The following is a 13,890-nucleotide window of genomic DNA, read 5'->3' on the forward strand; positions in this document are numbered from 1 at the left end:
CTCTCTCTCTCTCTCTCTCTCTCTCTCTGATTCAGATTTACTATAAAATATGCATGCACGTTGTGCGTATGATTCACCTCGGAACCAGTAAAACCAGTCAGACATATCAAACAAAATCATCTCTCTCATCCACAAAACGGATAACTTTTGATATCACACTAATCAGTCGGCGATTTGCGAGGCACCGACTGTTATGATCCTGAACGAGATATGGCAGAGGTTGACGTCGCTGACAATGTTATGCTAAAGAGGGATTTTGTAGTTTATGGTTAATGATTAAGGGGGAAGTTCAGGGTATAAGCGTTCGCTGGATTTCCCTCTGACGTCACCGATCTTGGCTTATGAGTGTCCGATAATATAGCAACTCATTATCAGATCTTCATTATAAAACCCTCGTTATCTTTATTATTTCTTGTGTTTTAATCTCTTGATATTGTTATTAGATACGTTGTTATGACTGCAGATACTTTAATCAGGAATTATTTCCTTTGTTAATTTTTCCGTAGCTGACAGTCACTGAGAATTACAAAGAATTTGAAAGGATAATTGGCTGTGGTTTTTATGGGCAGAAGTTGGCCCTATGCCAGCACGTGCTCTTGCTTTGAGGAGAACACCGGAAATGAAAGAGAGAAAAATCTTAAGGTTAACGTACGCTCTCTCTCTCTCTCTCTCTCTCTCTCTCTCAGAGGGAAGCTTTCAAAACAATCGTAAATTTTTTCCGGCCTACCTATTTTTATTGTCTGTTTGTGTCTACCTGTCTTAAAGGGCGTAAACACTGATTTTATTATTGTTGGCAACTTTAGCTGTAGTCTTGGTGTTTGCTTCGTCTAATTCATCTGTGGGTAGACGATTAGAGACTTTTTTTCTTCAAATTACGATATTTTCATATAATCATAGAAACCAGTATTATTATTATCATCAAGGGCAAATGGTGTCTTAAAATATATCGGTTATGATTTTAGTGACAGCAGCGGGAATAGGTCTGATGAAAGTTAATCATTATAATTATTTTACTTGCTTTTTCGCGTGGATATCTAGCTTGTCATGTTCTTTGACGTGTAACCTACTTTTCCAAATAATAATGATAGTAATAATTTCCTGTATTTCAGTTCAAGGCCATATATAGAAAGAGACGATATATATACAGTACAGTAAAAATGGTGTCACTTTTATTGCAGTGTCATCCGAGAGTGTTGGAACGAACCCAGGTAAAAACTTTACAGGTAATAAAGTCAGATAAAAAGCCACAGAAAAAAATGTGACAGGAATAAAAAAAAGTCACGTTAATCCTTCGTAGATAGTGAACCCGATATCTATCCACAAAAGACTGTAAATATCGTAAAGATAAATGACCCCCAAGAAATATTGCGAATTTTCCCGTGCGAATTTATTACCGGTCACTATGAATTAATGTGGCTTTTTTCCTCTTTGACTTTTTTACTAGCCTAAAGTGACTTTTTTCCAAGCCAAAAGTATGCCCCTTTTTTTTCCCGTGACTTTTTTCCCTAGCCAAATTTTTTACTTTTTGCGTGTGACATTGTATCCTGGATTGTCTTTTATCGGTCACCGTTGGAACTGTAATCTCCTCCTCTCTTCTCTTCTCTCTCTATCCCCTCTCCTCTCTCTCTCCTCTCTCTCTTCTCTCTTTCTCTCTCAGTTCCGGTCATTGCTCTGAAGAAAATACAACTTGTATTTCTGTGCATGTAAATGCGCGACCTCTATGCAACATTGTCCAGACATTCACAGATCACAATAAACAGAGAGAGAGGGACCATGACGTCTCTTCCGGCCCATTCTCAATAGTAATCTTTTGAGAGAGAGAGAGAGAGAGAGAGAGAGTAGAGAGAGAGAGAGAGAGAGAGAAAAGCCTGCAAAGCTTCAACGTCAGCCGACTCTCAAACTGTGACTGAACTTCGCTAAACTCGGTGTTTAATGGCGGCCAAGGTTTGTTTGTTTGTCCCGATTTTGTCCTTTGTGTTTGGCAACCGAGGCAGACAAAGACGGACGTTGTGGTAAACACGTGTCTCGCTTTCTTTTGATAATATCAGCATCTGATTCGCGGTGCTGTACCAAACGCAGTTCTCTCTCTCTCTCTCTCTCTCTCTCCTCTCTCTTTAAAATTAGTATTTGTATGGTGCCAGTTGGAGAAGTTTTGTATTCGTGTGTGTTTTATGTACTAAAGTTAATACCCAGTGACAAACTGAAATGTGGAATAACGGAATTTCTCTCTCTCTCTCTCTCTCATTCAATTGCTCGGTGGATAGTATTAATATCTTCCAAAACTATTTTGATATTAATTATTACAACACAGAAAGTAACGGCAATAACATGTATACTTGCTTGATGACGAAGTAAAGGAAGCAAGTGTAGTAAGATTTAGAACGAAAGTAAAATGTCCAGGCAGCTCAAGTAAGGTTAAATGGGATATACTTTTTTTCTTTTCCCCGAGTTCTTGCGATTGTTATTCCGTAAATGTTAAAGACACTATAACTATAACAATTAAGTGATGTATATATATATATATACATATATATATATATATATATAATATATATATATTATACATATTACATATATACATAATATATATATATATATATCTATATATATATATATATATATATATATATATATATATATAGTAACGATTTTAGAACGAAAAGTAAAATGGTCCAGGCAGCTCAAGTAAGGTTAACTGGGATATACTTTTTTTCTTTTCCCCGAAGTTCTGCGATTGTTATTCCGTAAATGTTAAAGACACTATACTATAAACAATTAAGTGATGTATATATATATATTATTTATATATATATATATATAAATATATATTATATATATATATATATATATATATATATATATATATATATATATATATATATATATATATATAATATATATATCTTATATGGCATGATAGACGGATCATTCTCGGATCAAAGAAGTATAGCAGAGATGTTGAAATCCTTGGCGATTTCTTATCGTTGCGTGAAATATCCGATTACTGTATTGTTTTATTTCATCGAGGATTTCACGCATCTCTCTTTCGTGGGCCGTAACAACAACTATAAACCGTATGGAAACCCATAAACAGGAGCCTCTCTCCCTTGATGATGACGATGAAAAGGCGGCAACCACGCGGCGGCTTTACGCAGTCGTCGCTTCCCGTGTTCGACGAGTGAGAAAGAGCCCTCTGCCGAGGAGGAGAAGCAGCCAGCAGCAGCCCGGGACCAAGAAGCCGCGAAGTAAATCTACTTGCGAGTGGAGAAGAGAGGAGCTCGATCCATCTGCCTCACCTCAGTGCGGTAGAAAACGGAGTGCGGTGTGGTGGCTGACGCTGCCCGGGTCCATTTACTCCGTGCCCCCTGAGCTCGTACCCTTGGAGTTTATAGTTTTCTCCTTTGGGATCGCGCGAACTGTCCTAGAAGTGTCTTTTTCATTATTAGCAGATTGAAAAATAGAAAATTCAGTGACAAACTTAATTTTGTGTTAAGTGGGTATGTTTAGATAAATATGGCTGTGATATCGCCAAGTGTGTCGTGTATTTTTATATGAAAATCAGTGTATTTTATTCTAATTAATGTATTAAAAGTATAATTAATTCTAACAATTAATGCTGAAGTGGATTTGTGTTAGTGTAAGGCAGTATTAAAAAATAGATACTGCATCGCATCGAAGATAAATTTATCATCATAAAGGAACTTTAGAAAGTATCTTGTGACTTATTCATTTAAACTTTCCATCACTGAAGATGAAACAATGCAGCAATGAATGGACTTTGAAGCTGCTTGATATTTTGTCCTTATAAAGAAGACACTTTCATCTACGTGAAGTTCTTACTGTAAAATATTGTTATGGTAATTTCAAATTTCTTTGTATTTTTTTTTTATATTGGTGTGTTATCCTTTCAACAAAATGCCATTTATAAGAAGGGTATGTACATCGGGGTATTGCTAATTAACAGTGGATGATGGGCGTGTCAGAAATGTGGAGCACGGGTGGTCTTTGCTGTTTGCCCTCAGCATGGGGCTAGGAAAGGGTTCAGGGAGTTTTTCCAATACTGTTTGGGTTTGGGGAGGATTGATGGGTATCATAATAAAAAAGGCTAAGTAAATGCCGCAGGGGTATGATTATCAATTTTACTTGCGATGCACGGTACATTTACCTCTGGGAGTTTCATCACATGTCGCTAAAAAGTAATCTCTCTCTCTCTCTCTCTCTCTCTCTCTCCATCTTATGTAGGTAGCTGTGGAAGATGTTTCTCTCACTCTTCCATATATAGTCAGACTCTGAAGCCATTAGTACTGGTTTTTAGCTGACGAGATCACGCGGTTAAGAGGCTTTTCGTATCATTTCTGTAATGAAAATAACACCTGAGTGTAACACCTTGATAGAGATTCCAAATCTCTCTCTCTCTCTCTCTCTCTCTCTCTCTCTCTCTCTCTCTCTCTCTCTCTCCTCTCAATTTTCTGGTTAAATCTAAACATGAGGAAATATTTTGCAGTGTCGAATGTTGAATATAGAATATACATGCACCAGGTACATAAGTGTTCAAAAGGTCACACTGCAATTCTCTGCTTAAAATGTTGCTGTATTTGTGATTCTCCGCTCTCCCTTCACACTGCAAAAGGAAGGTGGTCTTAGTATACCTTTATTTGTTAGTAACGTTGATCCCGCAGGAGTATCTGCAATACATTGTAGAAGTATGGAAATGGGCAGTGCAAATTTGAGTCTACGCATTCTATTATATATGATTAATATTCAAATAGATAACTCGAGAGCTTGATTAAGCGCCTTTCCCAATATTTTCTTCATGTCCCAATGATCAACTTACTCAGAAAATATAATATACATTTAGATTAATGTATGTTATATTCTCGCACATTTCTGTTACGGGTCATACCCCTTCCAGATGGAGCATATCGAGCAATAACATCCTGTGGCCCGGTAATTTGTGCTTCCTATATCATTAACCCTCATCTTAGATATAATTGAACTTATACTGTATCGTTTTCCTTCTCTCTCTCTCTCTCCTCTCTCTCTCTATCCTTCTCTTCTCTCTCTCTCTCTCTCTCTCTCTAGTCCTTGCTGAGACGATTTAATTTGTTTCGTCTTGGAAAATACAGGGTGTCCATAAAGTCCCAGTACCATTTTGGGCAATAAATACTTGTAATGGTACTGGGACTTTATGGACACCTTGTAGATTAACCTTGTTGTTTTAGTCATTATCTTCCAGTTTTAATGTGTCTTGAGTTTCGTGTGTATATATATATATATGTATGTGTGTGTCTGTCTGTGTATACACACACACACACACATATATAGTATATTGAGAGAGAGAGAGAGGGGGAGGGGAGGGGAATAAAACGAATTTTAATGAGTAACTGTAGAAAACGCATTGGCGTAAAAATCCTCAGCTTCTTGTAAATCACCATTGTGTTCGAATACCACGAACTGGTCATCTTTTGACCAAGGGGCACTTCGGCTTCAAGTAATTACAACCATGTAAAATGACTGCGGTTGGTACCAAGTGTGTTTGAGGGTACTTCTCTGCAGGAATGTGGGGCATTGGTATTGGCATATACTGCGTTTTAGGGCTGAGAGAGAGAGAGAGAGAGAGAGAGAGAGAGAGAGAGAGAGAGATGTGGTTTTGGTTAGGTGCATGGGTTGATGATTGTAGGTTGTGGAGATGGAAGATTTAACGAAATGGGTATTGATGGGGAGGGGTGAGTCGTCCACCGTTGGTGACTGAAACCTCAAGAAAGTTTGCGTGTGTTTCGCCTTAAATTGACGAAGGAGTTTGTATTCGTGCCCGCGTTGGGTGGAGAGTGTGAGATGTTGGGTGGCAAGAAACTAGGGGTAGGGGCATGGGAGGGGGCTTCTTGATTGGGTGGCCAGTCAGGCAATCGGATGATATCTCAGGATTCCATCTCCTAATTTTCTTCTTTCTTCGACAGAGTAAAAGTTCAGCCTTGCCTCCACCCGGTGCCTTGATCCTGTGAGTGGGTCATCGGCACTCTCTCTCTCTCTCTCTCTCTCTCTCTCTCTCTCGTATTGGTGGTCAGTAATGTTCACTGTGAAAGTTACAAGAATTTAAAGTGGACACCTATATGGATGTTTAGGTGTTTGTATCTTCTGATGGAATTAGATAGCTGTGACACCCAAATATTCTGGCAGATATGCAATCTCAGGTTAATTAAAATCGAACTTCAAAAATGCCAGTGAGAGTCACCACGCTAGGCCGTATTTTACCAATGTTATGGTCATAGTGTGAACCCCCACTGGACCTGATTTCAAACACCGAATGTCTCCCTAGGTGAGGTCTAGATCTTGCTTAGATAAAGGACGTCCGGAGAACCGATGTTTAGTTTGACTATCCTTATGGGATATATCGTTATTGGTTGATGTGAAGTTACTTGTCTGTTCTGGATGTCATCTTGGGATATCTGAAGACTGTACATTGGATTTTGTACTCGGGTGTACGCATTTCTTAGGAAGCTATTGATATACCATTAGGGCTCAATGTTCAAAAAGCCGTTATTTTTCTTGATGATAGTTATCGCTGGTCATCTGTAAACTAAAAGACACGAATGTCTGCTTCAGCCATCGACGGCACTCCATATGGAACCGATGCATTGCGCAAGTCACCATGGCGTCGCTACTGACAAGGCCGAACGAGGTCGTTCTTGACAGGTCTTGCTGGCGGAGGTGAAAGACGGCTGTGTAAGCGTCAGGTGGCCAGGTCATGACCAGAGGAAGCATCGGGTGGTCCTAGGTACCAGGCTACTAAGATGAGTCATCTCGTTTGACCTTCGTTACCTTGAGATTTAAGTACTTTTCCCCAGCCATATGGTGGGGCACCATACTTGTAACGGGAATCTAATTGTTATTTATGCTGATGGTGACTTAGGTCAATTTTAAGATTCCTGTGGGAATTATCTACTCTTGTATGAAACGTTTAACAAATGACAAACGAAAAACATTTGTTAGAGAAAGGGATTGTATATTTGCGGTCATTGTTATTCATAAAGTAGTGTAAGGGAGAGTGATTAGATTATTAATTTTTTTGTGAGAATTGTATCATTATTATTAGATTTTACGAAGTTTATGGACTGTAACGTTTTAATTGTTGTTATTGTGAGTATGTTTATTATTAGTATATTTCAAAGTACTATGGTCAGGAATGTAAATGCGACAGGCAAAATAAAAAATCCCACGACGTTCCGTAGGTGTCATTTATTCAATCTTTTTGTTTCAATCTACTTTCGTAGACGAGAACGAATCTCAGATTAATCTGAACTTGTTATGCATTTACTGGCATTATACCAAGTTAGTCTTTCCCTTCATTAGGAGTTTCCATAGAGCCTGAGAGAGAGAGAGAGAGAGAGAGAGAATCTTGTGAACGGTTTCAGCCCCCGTACGGTGAGGATTACCCTGTCGAAGCCCTCCCATTTTGATGGTATATATTTTTTACGAAATCTGTGAACTTGCACCTCTAGTGTTTTATATTCCTTCCGTTTGTCTCTCTTAATACCCAAGATATGACCCACAAGAGTCGACTAACAAACTATGTACCTCATTCACTACTTATGTCCAAGGGAGTCATAATCTTATAGGTATCGCCCCCATTTGTTCTCCTTCGCTCGGTTTATGACGAACAGAGAGAGAGAGAGAGAGAGAGAGAGAGAGAGAGAGAGAGAGAGAGAGAGACGGGGTGGGTGGGGGGGATGGGAGGGTTAATTTTCCAAGCGTTATTGTCCCGACAGCCTTGCAACACACCGTTGACTCTCATCTTCTTTCCTCGGTGACCATCACGTGCGTTGTCACGGCCCCGTCAGGTAGTCGGACCCTTGGTAGCGAAACCGCACGGTTATCCGTTTTCAGTTGGTGACGTAAAGCCCACGCGAAGGACTTTGCTACTTGTTGCGATTTCAACGTGAAATAGCCGATGTCGGCTGCCAGTTAGTTATCTCTGTCTGTGTCCCTCTTCGTTATTGTGACTTCCATCAGCATATATTCGCTCTTTGGGTGGGAGTGGGACTCAGTGCTTGGTTCTTGACCTCCAAGCTTCTATCATGCCATAACCATAAATACTCTTTCAAGCATTCTTAGTCTTCATTTTTATTTTACATGAGGATTTACACTTTGTATGGAAATATATTTTGGTTCATTGTTATTTTATTCCTTTTATTTTAATCAGCATTTACACTGTATTAAAATATATTTCAGGTCATTTTTATTTTGTTCCTTTTATTTTACATGAGAATTTGCACTTTGGATGGAAATATATTTCGGGTCATTTCTATTTTATTCCTTTTAATTTTACACGAGAATTTACATTTTGGATGGAAACATATTTCGGTTCATTTCTATTTGATTCCTTCTATTTTAATGAGCATTTACACTGTATCGAAATATATTTGGGTTCATTTTCATTTTATTCCTTTTATATTTTAAATAGCTTCTGAATAGGTCGAATTCATATTTCCTCAATACCTTTCTTCATTTCTTCAGGAGAGTTTTCTTATCTGATCACGTCCATGACTTTGTTTCTTGTCTCTCTGTATTTGATTTTTTTTTTTGCTTCCTCATTGGGTAGACTTTTTGAACGAGTGAAATGATGGTTTTGTCAAAGCGATTTGTACTGGTGTTGCTTATCATTCTGTGAAATCTTTATTTTTTTAGTCTGTGTCTCTTCGACAGCTGGTTTCACAAGGCGGTGTATACACACGCGGACACACACACACACACACACACACACACACAACACACATATATATATATATATATATATATATATATATTATATATATATATATACTATATCCGTCAGCTTGAAGTACAACTTGATCTGTCTCCCATAAGGAACAATAAAAAAAACCCTGCTAATACCCAGTGTGTTATTGTAAGAGGCGAGAAGGAAGGTAGACGGCTGAATGTTCTTCCTCTCTCACTCCATCAATCCCTTCTATTTCTACTTCTGTGTCGGCTGTTAAGTCTTGACACATCATCTGTCAACTCTGCTGGGCCGTGGAGAGGTTTTTTCTTTCTTTTTACAACTCAGTATTTTTTTTTTTTTACTTTTTTTTTTTACCGCACCTGTCTCGAAAGTTAAGAAGGTAAACCCCACTCTTCAAGAGGGGGGGAAAAAATGCTTACGACCGCATTTACTTAGGCAAGACGCCTGATGTATGAATTCTGACGTTCTTGAAAACACATTTCCATTTTCGTCTCTTTTAAAGTGCTGGGCGTAACTCTCGCCGCAGTTAATGGTGAAAGCTCTTGCTGTGTAAGTAGAGACTTTTTACGGTTTGGAAAATGACTTTTGTAGACATGAGCGGGTGAACCTAACTAATTTCGACAGCGGTGAGATAATTGTATTATGGGGGATTCTGAAGGATGAGGATCAGATGGAAAGGAAGTAATGTCATGAATTATAAATTGCATTTAAATTCTTTTATAAGTTTATTCGGTTTCGTATGAGTGTGGGACAATGATGTAAGGGTGCGAATAAGAATGATATGCTCTTCAATATTTCAACAAGACTTGCCTTATTCGCTTAGACATTAGAATAGTTCTTAAAAATTCGGAATACGAAACTTGTTATATATATTCATACACACTATTGTTTGTGTGTGAATGCTATAGGAAGAAAACGAAAAGAAAGCCATGGACCGTCACCAAAGCTTTAGAAACAACGGCGCCGCATTTGGTACGGCATCGTGAACTTCCTAACTTACCACTCGCAGCGCCAATTACCATTCTCACCGCGAAGATACGATGCTGAAGATGGGCGTAAACAAACGTGCGATATTGGGGGTCTTGGGACGCCTCAGTCGCCGCCTTTCGCTGAGCCGAATGTACGAAGGCGGCCGTAATGGTTTATCCGGTGTTCCGTCCTATTGGAGACGTCCGATCATTTTTGCGACCCTGGTTTATGTCCTACGTTATAACGGCGAGAGAGGACGGGCGGGAGGAACACGGGTGACGCCCCGGTGTATCCTTCAGCCATACAACTGCTATTCCTCCTCCGTTGAGGGAACGTGATAGGCCAAAGGAGATTTCAAGCGAAATATGAATAACGTCTCGATATATACGATCCATATACGGAGGAAATCGAGAGGTTTTCTGTGCGAGTTGCCATGTGTTGTTTTTTTTGGTGGTGGCTGCCAAATTTCGACGTGAATTGATAGTGGCCTTATTTGGCATTGTTTTGTTTGCCAAGTCATTCTAGCTGGGTAATAAGATGTTGATTTTATCTACGAAAAGTTCTTTTTGAATGTTTGCGAAAGCATTTGTAAAATTCATGGGAAGCGTTTTGGAGGGGGCGTTGCAGCAGATATTCTGGGAAGTGCATAAGTTTAAAAAAGTTGCAGCATTTTTTTTAGCTACAGAAGGAAGGCATCGCACCGGGTAATAAATAAAGTATTCAAACTGCTGAAGGGAAGGAGTACATTCTAGAGTATTCACCGCAGTAGATGATCGTTTAAGAAGTCCAGAAGCAAGTGATGTAACGCGATACATTGAAAACGTAAACAAACATCGTAGACGTGGTCCACTTGGCCCTGGGAAGAAGTTTCCCGCTTTATCAAATTTCCCGTCGCGTAAATAGTTTCCGGCGAAGGGCGACGACCCATAAAACGTGTGAGGGCCAGTTGAGGTGGGAAGTGAAGGGGGGGGGGGGGGGAGCGCAGCTTGTTTGACAATTGTCGAATGTAATAGTACTTTTGTACACACGTGTTTTTAATAAATGGTGATAAACTTATTTTAGCAATATATTTATGTGTTATGCTGCAATTGCATTTGCGGGAAGTTCATGTGTCCTGTTTTGATGGAAAAGAAGTCAACTCATAAAATCTATTGAAATGTAATCCTGAAGTTTAGTTTTAAGTCACAAACGGACGTGAGTAAAATTATGACATGAAAAACCAACGTTTATGTGAGAATTTTAATTTAAAAAAAAAGTTCATGTAAATTAAATTTCATTGGCTCACGGTACGTAGACGACATTTGAAGATATGGATATTTATACCTTGTTTTTCCTGAACTTGGAGTGGTCAGAAACACCGAGTTTGCAATCCAGTTCTAGTAATGGATAACTCGAACTACTTGATGGATTGAGTAGCATCTAAATCTGTATTTTTTTTTACTCTAATAACGTTTTCCAGTTATCCGTTGCTTATAAACGACAAACCTCTGCAATAAAAAAATGTCCTGTCATTATACATTGAACCGAAGAACAAAATTTGGCAGATACGTATTGCAGTTAATTAACTAGTATTGTAACAATTCCTTTGGTTGCGTAGCTCATCATTTCTGGATTTCGGTGACTGATGTCTTGTGTCTGCACTGGATTTAGATAATGATTGATTAATGTCACTGAGCTGTATTTAACTAATTATTCACTTTACGTCTGAAGCCAGTATAAACAACTACAAAATCATCGGTGAATGTATTTTGGATGTAAATAATCAGTAACGTCAGTAAGTTTTCTTTGGGTTTAGATAACTTACACTTGTAATTGTACAGTGGCTTTGAATAATGACGAGTGAGGTTGAATTTTATGTTTAATTTGTGATTATTCACGTAGCCTGGGTGTATCGGAAGATGAGAGTTTCATATTCACGTAGCCTGAGTGTACGGAAGATGAGAGTTTCAGTCGATGACCAGTGGCGTGCAGCAAATTCTTGTGTCGTTTTTTTTTTTTTCTCGTCTCTGTTCTCTTCTTGAAACGTTTGTAGTAGTACATCAAGAGCATTTTGAAGTGTCACTCCTAATAGATATTTATCGTTGTGTTCCCACGGCTATTGGTCTGCAACAGCGAACTTTTCTTCCCTTTAAAAAATGGGTCTCCTTAAAAGAAAACGGTTGGTAGGCAATAAAATGAGGTAATGAATGTAGAAAAAAAAAACTTTGGTATGAGGGCAGCTGCATTGCGCATAACCCCTTCCCGAAAGATAGACCTTCAGCCCCCATTTTCTATAACATCATTCATCTTAAGGACCATTTCCTGTCATTTGCAACATCTATACTTCAGTTGCTCTGTGCAACAACACTCCGTATTGTATCAGGAGCGCCTGAGGGCGCAGACTCTTTCTTCTGTTCAAATCTCATTGTTGGGTAAAGTTGGTCAAAGAATTCTAGGGCGCTTGAGGGCAAAAGTGTCTCGTCATCTTATCAACTTCAATTCGTGGACACTGGGGGCCTCCAACCCCCTGCCATCTTCTCTCTCTCTTCGTCTCTCTCCATCCTCGGCTCGGCTCCTCTCGTTCTCTCTCTCTTCTCTCCTCTCTCTCCTATCTCTCTCATGTCCCCCTCCCCTCCCTTTTTCTCTCTCTCTTCTCGTCCCTCCACGTTTGAAGGGTGGCGGACTGCAGACTGCAGAGCTAGTAACTATTGGAAGAAAGTTTCGAGAAGCATACAGTACAGATTGTCGATGCTGGTAATAGCACGTACGGCAATGACAGACTTATAAATTCCCGTTATTATTCGTCATTCGTGAGTCGTCGAGGCATGACGCAGATTGAAATCCCTTCAGTATGAGTCTACACGTAAAAGAAAAAGAAAATCATGCGCATATCCTAAGCGGAGGAGTCCTTTAAAAGGATGGCATTCGAATCCTATTTAAGGAAGTACTTGCAGGACGTGGGAGTGATAAATACCCTCTCAGGCTCGGAATCCAAATCTGACAGCGTTCTAGATTCACGGGTGAGGAGAAACTATGGGTGACCCCGTCATTTCGCATTCAGATCAGTCACCCGTAAGGAAAGCCTTGCTATAGATAATAGAGCAATAAAGTTTAGCCGTATGTCTTGTTTACTGAGGAGCTTTGCATAGCGTTGCTCGGCCCACCCTTATAAGGGCGTGGAAACGGCAGCGCGGGCGGCCGTGCTTCCAGCGGCAGCATTAGCATCAGGGAGAGAGAGAGAGAGAGAGAGAGAGAGAGAGAGAGAGAGAAGGAAATTTCATATAAAAGCGGGTACTTGTAGCATGACATCATAAATGGGTGATTCAAATAATGGCACTGTTGAAATATTCACAGTTTGGGCGTCTGTCTGACACCTCTCTGTGCCCCACGTGGGTGATTCACGTCATGAACGTGCTGCTCCACTCCTATATAACATATGACGTGGGAGCTCTCTCTCTCTCTCTCTCTCTCTCTCTCTCTCTCTCTCTCTCTCTCTTTTATGGAACACTGCAAAGTGAATTGAATAGCAGAAACCCACGTTGTCCTTATCATGTCTTTCAATCTTGCGCATCCAATCCCTTGAACAGATTTTTATTCTCGGTGGCTCTTTGTAAACATGCTCTTATTGTCCAGACATGGTCTCTCTCTCTCTCTCTCTCTCTCTCTCTCTCTCTCTCTCTCTTCTCTCTCTCATAGCGTTTGCATGTGTGAATGCCGTCACGCCGAAATGGACTTCATGCCAAGATAAATGTTTTGTCAAATAAACAAAATGGTTCGTAAACAAACATCTTTGCAACCCCTTGCTGGTTACATTCATCTGAAGACACTTAACGCTCATTTTTTCCAATTTGCTCTATTGCGTGTCAAAGGCTCAAGAGAAGGAGGGTGAGAGAACGCAGAAGGGTGTGTAAATAACCTTTACGTGTGTATAGGAGGGGCTAATGAGAGAGAGAGAGAGACTTCTTAAGGCTGAATTGTGTATGGAAGGGGGGGGGGGGGCGGCGGGCGGGGGAGGGGGGAATTAAAGGCAAGCAAGAAACTTCCCGATGGTTTTTTCTGTTTGAAAAAAATTGGATGTGTCCTTGTAACAATCAAGTTCGTTAGTAAACAGTCTCAAATACAAATATGGGTTATATGAGTAGTTAGTACTCTCTCTCTCTCTCTCTCTCTCCCTCTCTCTTAGAATTTCCTTGAGAAGTATA

General features: G+C 39.7%; 1 protein-coding gene across 5 annotated transcripts in view; it reads left to right on the forward strand.

The window, feature by feature from the left end:
• Nucleotides 1–3,234: 3,234 nt before the first annotated feature.
• LOC135197847 (dentin sialophosphoprotein-like) overlaps nt 3,235–13,890 on the forward strand; it is a 76,056-nt gene continuing 65,400 nt past the window's right edge. For 2 of the 5 annotated variants that reach the window (XM_064225026.1, XM_064225029.1), the window contains exon 1: nt 3,257–3,497. The gene's annotated coding sequence lies outside the window, so the exon portion shown is untranslated. Of the gene's footprint in view, nt 3,498–13,890 lie in introns of all 5 variants that reach the window. The other 3 variants (XM_064225028.1, XM_064225030.1, XM_064225027.1) reach the window with 3 other exon arrangements.

This window comes from Macrobrachium nipponense, chromosome 21, assembly GCF_015104395.2.
Source record: "Macrobrachium nipponense isolate FS-2020 chromosome 21, ASM1510439v2, whole genome shotgun sequence".
Taxonomy (NCBI): Eukaryota; Metazoa; Arthropoda; class Malacostraca; order Decapoda; family Palaemonidae; genus Macrobrachium; species Macrobrachium nipponense.